Source organism: Emydura macquarii, unplaced genomic scaffold, assembly GCF_026122565.2.
Source record: "Emydura macquarii macquarii isolate MOO-44397 ecotype Brisbane River unplaced genomic scaffold, CSIRO-AGI_Emac_v2 contig_237, whole genome shotgun sequence".
Classification (NCBI taxonomy): domain Eukaryota; kingdom Metazoa; phylum Chordata; order Testudines; family Chelidae; genus Emydura; species Emydura macquarii.
In genome coordinates, this window is record NW_027130374.1 from 103766 (window position 1) to 111017 (window position 7252).

The window sequence follows — 7252 nt, forward strand, 5'->3', positions numbered from 1 at the left end:
TGGAGAGTGCTGTTGTGCTCTTTGCAGCTTGCAGCCTAAGTAGGGGCACAACAGCAATCAGCCTCTTCTGTTACTATCCTAGTTACTATCCTATTACTATCCTGCATTTTGAGACAGACACCATTGCAGCAAAACAAATAGCGTGGTGTAACGGAAGATACCATCTTAAGTAAGCAACAGGAGATTTAGGACGAATGATTAGCACTATGGTATTTGTAGTGCTCTTCTCAGAGCTCTGAATTACCTGTCTGCTTCTGAGCATCTTTGCCATGAAATCCTGTTAATCTTTTTGTAACAACGCAAAGCCGGCTCCTTCTTTTAATATATGGTTTTTGTCTTCCAGAAATTGCAATCTTTGAACTGCAGACAGCTAGCCAGCAAGAGGAGATGTATTGCCTTGCCGGTATGTATACTTGGAAAAAAAACACCATAGAATTTGTGGTGAAACCTATGGCTGTTGTTTGACAAAAATCTACATTGGTCACAGATACTAAGAAAGATGAAAAGCAAGCATCTCTGCATTGATAAGAAGTACATTGGTTAAAGAAAAACATGCTGTGAAACCCAAAAATTAGAACATCTCTTTTCATTTGCATATCTTCACTATTACTGACAGGAGCATAGTGTGGCTGTCCATAAGACTGAAGTTAAGTAAGTAAGTAAGTCCTCAGTTGTCTGTAGTGAGGCTGTGGTCTGCTTAACTACTTTTTCCGAGGTGTGGATTGTTCACATGCTTGACTGATGTAGACCAAGCCTCAGTCTGAAAGTAGGGACAAAGGCAAGTGGGCTCAGGCGTTCTAACTAACTCCTTCTCCAAGTTTGGTGCTGTCTGTCTAAAGCGGAACAAGACTCCTGTAATGTTCAGAGTAAAAAAGACATGTTGATATGTAACATTAGCATGGCAGGAGTGTTAGCTTGCTATGAATGAGAGCATTTTTTACTGTTGGTTTGTTTACTGTCTGTCTACTATACTATGTTTATAGTATTTCTAATAGAAAAGAAGTATTTGCTCTAAGTCCATGTTGAGTGTCTTAAACCAAGTCTGTCTCTTACCCTTTGGAGAATACTTTTCATCATACAGGAAGGATGTCCAGACTTCTTGAGATGATAGGTATAGACTCATGTGATGAAATCTGTCTGTCAGCCTCTGACTGTTTGTTCCCATAGCAATGATGTGCAGCTGATTATTTCCTGAGGTCCTTGAAACAAACAGAGGTTTTTTTTTCCTCCAGAAACGTTGAAGGAGGCCGTTTTCTGTCTTGGACGGTAGCCATGCAGAGAGACACGTCTTCCTCTGGAAGCTGGTTTCACATGGTGGCTTAGATTTTCCCATCTTTGTATCTAGCACCATTTGAAATCAGTGTTCTAGGAGCAAGAATGACAACGGGGGAAAAGAAAGAAGATCCCAGAAGCCACTTGCTACCCACCAGATGGGTCAATTCTCCAGGTTAGTGTGGGCCTGGTAAAACAAAGGGATTAGATTGGTCTTAGTAGTAGCCTGAGAGGCAGGTTTCAGAGCAGTTTCTGTATGTATGTGAGAGTGTAGGTATATCATCTATTGCCTTTGTAAGGGAGTCACGTTTCGGTGTGTTGGAAGGAAGAACTGCTTTGAAATGTATGTATGTTGACCTATACAACTCAAAGGAGGACAAGGAGAACGAACGGGTGGGCTTCACACCAGTACTTACTTAGGTGCCTAACAAACAACTAACTCCCACTGATTTCAATAGGAGTTAAGCCCTTAAAAGTATGTTCCGGGGCTTCCCCAAGTGTCCATAGTGAAAACACACGGGTTGCCTGAATGCTGAAGAGGTCTTTATTTTGGGACTGTATCTAGAGAAGCAATATAGCTGCAGAGGACAGTCACTCAAAACAACTATGGGGGGAGCTTCTGTGACAGGCTTGAGTGGAAACTTCATATCATGTCAGCCACTGCCCTGGTAAATCATGGAGTTGTAGGGCCTGCTTTCCACTAGTGATGGATGATAAGCATCTCTAGCTCCCCCTGCCTTTATCTGGAACTGTAGGTCCTCAGCACCTCCGAGAAATCAGACCCCTTCTTTTCTGACCAAGCAGAGGGGAAGCTCAGGTATGAAAGACCAAGCTATGTATGTTCTTGAGAAAAGAAGAGCTTAGCGAGACAGGTTACAGTGTAAAGGATGGTTTCTTTCCTATTAATTAATTAAAAATAAAGCCCAAGACACTGATCATTAACCCCCAGCAGTGAAGATGATACTGAGTTCTAAGGGAGGTTAGTTTTGTCAAAGCGACCAGTGTTTGTAAGCTTTTGTGGTGGGTGTGTAGCAGTCTTGCTCAAACAGACCTGTGACCCGGCTCTAGAGGACCTGCCCTGAGGCTGCGAAACGTCTCTTACACAGGCTGACCGATCTCTCCTGGTGTTCAGAGTCTGTTTTTGTCTAGCACCATTTGAAATCGGTTATGATGTAGGGGGAAAAGCAACAGCCATGGAAACGGCCACGTTTGTCCTCCTCCCCAGCACCTCTACTTATATCATGGGGGTTCCAGCATGCTGGCGGCAAAACTCATCGTCACCTTCCTACAGAAGTCCATCCCTATGAATGTCATATTTATGCTTGTATTTGGTTGAATTAGTAGGAAACAGTTCAGTGAAGAGGAGTCCTGTGTAAGAAAGAAGAGAGGAAAATGAAACTCTGGTTTGGCATTGCTAAATGGTGTAATGCTTCCGAGTCCTTAGTATCAATCAGTGGAGCGGGCGATGCATCTGTATAGTAAAAAGTATGTACATCTCCACCTGTGTGTGTTGTTGGTGGAGACTGATGTTTTGGAAGCTAGTAAAACAGCTCGTTGTCGTCTCGTCTTTCAAATCTGGGTGACCAACGTGGATTTATTGGTTCTAGAAATCACGATGGTATTAGCCTTTGTAGGAGGTAAAGGAGCCACGCTTTACAGGCTTGCACCTAAGGTTCTTTCGGCTTCCCACCTCCACTTTCCTCCTCGTTATAGTATCTGACCGTTACATTTGTATGTCACTCCACGAGTGCTCATACTTGCACTAAGTTGTGTGTAGATAGACTATGTCCAAGGACTACAGTAAAAGTACTTCATGCTGTTTGAATCAGCGACTTGCTAGAGTGGGGGGCTACTGTGGTGTAAGGTAAGTCAGTCTGAAGTGAGTGCAATGGACAATGGGCAAGGAGGAGAGCTGTGCGTCTGACTGGTTTTTCAGTTTGTCTACCCCAAGCAAGCCTGTCCGGTTTTCCCAGCAAAACACGGTATTGTTGACCGACTGTGTTTCAGTAAAACTGCACAAGGAGACATATTACATCTGTCTGAAGTGAGAAGAAGTCAAACGTTCATGGTCAGTTGCCCAGCAAGCTGCTTTTTGTCAATCAATCAGTTGTAGCAAAGGCGGAGGAGTGACAAAGGAAACGTGAGTAAAAAGCACTTTATTTGTAGCTAGCTATGTTTAGAGTAGACGACTTTACACGGACAAATCTCCTGCTTGTCTTCATAAACTGAACGTTAAGAGGCCTACATAAGTAATGCGATTCCAAACTCACCCGTAGCATCTTACCAATCGCCGGGCATTTTAAATAGCTTTGTTCAGTTGTTAACATAGAAGGCACTAAACGGAAACCCCAATGATGGAGACAGGGATTCCTAAGGGAACTAGACCTCAAGTCTGCCAAGCTGGGTTCTTAACAAACAACTGTACACCGTGTAAGTAAGTCGTCTTTCTTTGCAGGAGCAGGCTCCTCGCTGTTAAAGCTATTGTGATAAGCAAGAAGATCCAGACTTAGACAGACTTTTTGGGCAAGGTTTATAAAGCAACGGACCTAGGCAACTAAAGTGGAGAATCAGGCTGGACTAGGATTCACAATACTCCCCTGGAGCTGCCTGTAAATGCTCTAGGCACCTTGCATTCATAGAATCAGAGAAGATTTGAGTTGGCAGGGACCTCAGGAGGTCATCGAGTCCAATCCCCTGCTCAAAGCAGGACTAAGCTCATCTATATCTAAATCATCCCAGCCAGGGCTTTGTCAAGCCTCAGGTTAAAAACCTCTAAAGGTGGAGATTCCACCACCTCCCTCGGTAACCCGTTCCGGTGCTTCACCACCCTCCCAGTAAAAAATGGTTTCCCAACGTCCAACCGAGACCTCCCGCCCTGCAACTTGAGACCGTTGCTCCTCGTTCCGTCATCTGCCAGCACCGAGAACAGCCTAGCTCCATTCTCCCCGGAACCCCCTTTCAGGTAGGTAGTTACAGGCTGCTCTCAAATCCCCCCTCACTCTTCTCTTTTGCAGACTGAACAAGCCCAGTTCCCTGAGGCTCTCCTCATACATCTTGTGCTCCAGCCCCCTCATCATTTTGGTTGCCCTCTGCTGCACTCTCTCCAACTTGTCCACATCCTTTTTGCAGTGGGGGGCCCAAATGTGGACACACTACTCCAAATGTGGCCTCACTGATGCTGAATAGAGGGGAATGATCACTCCCCGTGACCTGCTGGCCATGCCCTTCCTAATGGAGCCCAATATGCCATTAGCCTTCTTGCCAACCAGGGCACACTGTTGACTCATATCCAGCTTCTTATCCACTGTTACCCCCAGGTCCTTTTCTGCAGAGCTGCTGCCCAGCTCGTCGGTCCCCAGTCTATAGCCGTGCCTGGGATTCTTCCGTCCTAGGTGCAGGACTGTGCACTTTTCTTTGTTGAGCCTCATCCGATTTCTTTTGGCCCAATCCTCCAGTTTGTTTAGGTCCTTCTGTATCCTCTCCCTGCCTTGCAGGGTATCTACCGCTCCCCCCCAGCCTGGTGTCGTCTGCAAACTTACTTGCTGAGGGTGCCATCCACCCCATCCTCCAGATCATTGATCAAGATGTTGAACAAAACTGACCGCAGAACTGGCTGCAGGACTGACCCTTGGGGCACTCCGCTTGTGACCGGGTGCCAGCTAGGCACGGAGCCATTGATCGCTACTCGCTGAGCCCTAGACTCTAGCCAGTTCTCTATCCATTTTATAGTCCATTCATGCAACCCATACTTCTGTAACTTGCTGATAAGAAGATTACAGTGAGAGACCGTATCAGCAGCTTTGCTAAAGTCAAGGTATATCGTATCTACCGCCTTCCCTATATGCACAGAGCCAGTCACTGCATCCTAGAATGGAAGCAGGTTGGTCAGGCCTGACTTTCCCTTGGTGAATGTGTGTTGACTGTTCCTGATCACCTTTGTCTCGTCCAAGTGCCTTACAATGGATTCTTGAAGGACCTGCTCTGTGAGTTTTCTAGGGATTGAGGTGAGGCTGACCAGTCTGTGGTTCCCTGGATCCTCTTTCCTCCCTATTTTGAAGATGATTGATGGGTGCTCTCTTTGTTGTTTTCCAGTCCTCAGGGACCTCTCTCTGTTGCCATGAGCTTTCAAAGATGATAGATAGCCAAGGGCTTTGGAATCACCTCAGCCAACTCCCTCAGCACCTGTGGCTGCATGGCATCTGGCCCCATGGACTTACTTGTGAATGTCCAATCCCTCTCAAGAGTCTTGGACCTGTTCCTTCAGCACTGTGGGAGGTTGGCCTCCTTCCCATTCAGAGCCACCCAGCGCAGTGGTCTGGGAGCTGATCTTGTCTGTGAAGACTGAGGCAAAAAAGGCATTGAGTACCTCAGCTTTCTCCATGTCCTCCGTCACTAGGTCGCCTCCCTCAGTCTCTAAGGGGCCCACACTGTGTCTAATCTTCCTCTTGTTGGCTACAGGCCTGTAGAAACCTTTCTTGTTCCCCTTCACGGCCCTTGCTAGCTGCAACTCAAGGTGTGCTGTGGCCTTCCTGATTGATTGATTTCACCCCTGCATGTTGGAGGGGTGTTTATGTACTCCTCCCAGTCAGTCCTCTGACCAAGCTTTCCCTTGTGGTAAGCTTCTTTGTTGTGTTGAAGCTTGCTGAGGACAGCATTGTGAAGCCAAGGTGAAAGCCTACCCTAGTTGCTAGTCTTTCTGCACATTGGGATGGTTGGCTCTTGTGCTGTCAATAATGAGGTCTCTGTAAAATACAGCCAGCTCTCCTGGGTTCCTTTCCCCCTTGTAGTTAGTAGCCTCCCAGGGACTCCTGTGCATCAGTTCCCTGAGGGAGGCTCAAAGTCTGCTTCTCTGAAGGCCATGGTCTGGATCCTCCTGTTCTCTGTTTGTGAGGATCCTGAATGTGACCATCATCTCATGGTCACTGGTGCCTAGGTTGCCATCCCCCTCTCTGTCCCGCACCAAATCTTGCCTGGTTAGGAGCTGCAGGGCCCCTCGCTGGCAATGGAGTGCTCTCTCAGCTGCTCAGAGAGCCGGGCTCGCGGCTCTCCCGCCGGCGAACTCCCAGGCAAACTCCCTCGGTCTCTCTCTGTTGGCTGCCGCTCTGTTCGCTGCTCAGCACGTTCGCTGCTGCCCGCTGCTTATAGGGCCAGAGCAGTGGCCACACCTCTGCCCGGAGCCCTCCAGGCCCCACCCCCAATCACTCAACCCCACCTGGAGACAGGCCAACTGCCAGCCTGGGGCCTGTAACTGCACCAGTCACAAGCACCCCACCCCCAGTCCCACACCTGGTCTCTCAGAGACATCCCCTCCAACACAGCTGCACTCACTTACTTCTTCGCGTACATGCCCCTCCTCTACTGCATCAGTGAGGCCATGCCTGCCAGATCGCAGCCCTAGTGATGATGCACTCCCCTAAAAGGAGCTGGGGGCAGGGAAGGGACCTTGTGCATTACACCCTTTTCCCCAGCACTTACTTACTTTGCTGTTGTGGGAGACCCCTGTGTCAAGTCCTCTCTCCACCTGCTGGAAAGACTGGCATTCAACAAGGCTCGGCCACTGTTGTTGCTCAGTGACTGCCCGAGCCATGTGATGGACCGAGTCCCCCCTCAGACTGACTCTCTGGTTGAAGATGTTCCGCTGTGAATAAATACTTTTCAACACTCAGGGGAGCAGACTCCCCCTCCAGTGCATACTCACTCTAGCAAGCTGGTTACAGACTCACTCCTGCATGCCCCCTCTTGCTGGCCTAGTCTAGAAACTGTTGCACTTCAATGCTGAGTGCGCACATGCAAGCCCAAGCACACTCTCCCCAGGCTTCCTGCACAGACAAACAGCATAGGCACCAAACACCAGTGAGTTCACAAGGAGGAATCCCAAGTCCAGGGATGGGCCTCTCTCTGAAGGGCAGACTTGAGCATATAGCCTCTGACTCGGTATTACCAATCACTACCTTGCACAAGGAGCATCTTGCCCCCTTGG

At 48.2% G+C, this 7252-nt stretch overlaps 1 long non-coding RNA gene across 9 annotated transcripts in view; it reads left to right on the top strand.

The window, feature by feature from the left end:
• LOC137153350 (uncharacterized) overlaps positions 1-1675 on the top strand; it is a 55939-nt gene extending 54264 nt beyond the window's left edge. For all 9 annotated transcript variants that reach the window (XR_010919763.1, XR_010919765.1, XR_010919769.1 and 6 more), the window contains 2 exons: positions 344-403; positions 1233-1675. This is a non-coding gene — a long non-coding RNA (uncharacterized lncRNA). The remainder of the gene's footprint in view (positions 1-343; positions 404-1232) is intronic.
• Positions 1676-7252: the final 5577 nt, after the last annotated feature.